This window comes from Nomascus leucogenys, chromosome 18, assembly GCF_006542625.1.
Source record: "Nomascus leucogenys isolate Asia chromosome 18, Asia_NLE_v1, whole genome shotgun sequence".
Taxonomy (NCBI): Eukaryota; Metazoa; Chordata; class Mammalia; order Primates; family Hylobatidae; genus Nomascus; species Nomascus leucogenys.
The window spans coordinates 65,992,541-65,993,820 of record NC_044398.1 but is presented as its reverse complement, the minus strand read 5'-3'; the positions used below and the strand labels follow the sequence as shown (position 1 = coordinate 65,993,820).

General features: G+C 40.1%; 1 pseudogene; it reads right to left on the bottom strand.

Annotated features, from left to right (window-relative positions):
* Nucleotides 1-557: 557 nt before the first annotated feature.
* LOC100580168 lies at nt 558-1,280 on the bottom strand (annotated as a pseudogene).

Sequence of the window (1,280 nt, the reverse complement as noted above, 5' to 3'; positions counted from 1 at the left end):
AGGCCCTCCCATAGCTCATGTGCTGGATAACTGGGTCTCATAAACTGGATGAAAATTAAGAACCATTGTGAACCTCAAAGAAGGGAACAACAGCATCAAAATGCTATTTGGGAAGGATAATTCACAGGGAATAGCCATTTTCCAAATGGTACCCTAGAAGAAGAACTCACCATTCTCTTTCTCTTTCTTCAAATAGTTCTTGAAATTCATCTTCTTGTGACAATCCCTCACTTAATGAACATGGAATGAATCATGCTTACAATGGTACTGATGTGGTACAGGTAGGCTCCTCAGTGGGCACTGAGCTAAGTATTTGAAAAGGCTTGGTGACTGTGATGAGAGTGCTGCCAGTAGGGCTGCCTCAGTGCAGCATCAGGCTTTGTCACATGTGTTAGTCCATTCTTTGTATATTTTTTTAAAGTACAACTTTTAATACACCATTAATACTAATGATTAAAAATTATTGCATAGTCTTATGCATTTACCCTAAAACATCTTCTGAAAGTAAACGAATTATATAAAACACAAATAACTCTTTAAAATGTGGATGGCCTTTACTACCTCGATCTTCTATCCTTTTTTGTCTTTTCAGTACTTTTGTCCATGGTTTTCTCATTATCTCCCCTGCACTTTGGGCAATACCATGTCCCCTTTGGTTTATAGGTAAGTGAAACATATGAAAAGTGAAACCGTTCAATTGGACACTGTTCATTGTCACATCCTATCATCTCCCCATAAGACACTTGGTTGCAGAAGCAGTATGTAGGTTCATTAGGGTCTACTGCAAACTCAACAGGTGAAGCTTCCCTTTCCTGCTTGGCCTTGGAGCGTTTCTTTTTCTTTGCTGACTTGGATTTCTTTTCTTTAGGTGGCTGATCATCACAGTCTTCAGTCCCATTTGCCATGTGACATAAATCACGGCTTTCACGGGTCCGCTGTCTGCAGGGTCTTCTCGAAGATCTTTCTGGTTGGCTGGAATCCATCTTTGCTTTATCTGAGGCTTGTTCACTTTCAGCAGGATCTTGGAAACACTGTGAATGTAACTCCATTTGTCTTGCCCGATTTTCCACCAATTCGAGCATTTGTGTAACAATCTGTATTTTTTCATCTCCCAGTTCTTGACTACTAATTAGTGCTCTCTGGAGAAGCTGCTGTAGATGTTTCTTCTGGTTTAAATAATCTTTTTTCTTATATTTTTCATAGACATCATCAATTTCCTTTAACGTTTGCGGAGCCAGGATCCGCGACTGTCCGAGCTGCTGATTGCCATCCTGATCCAT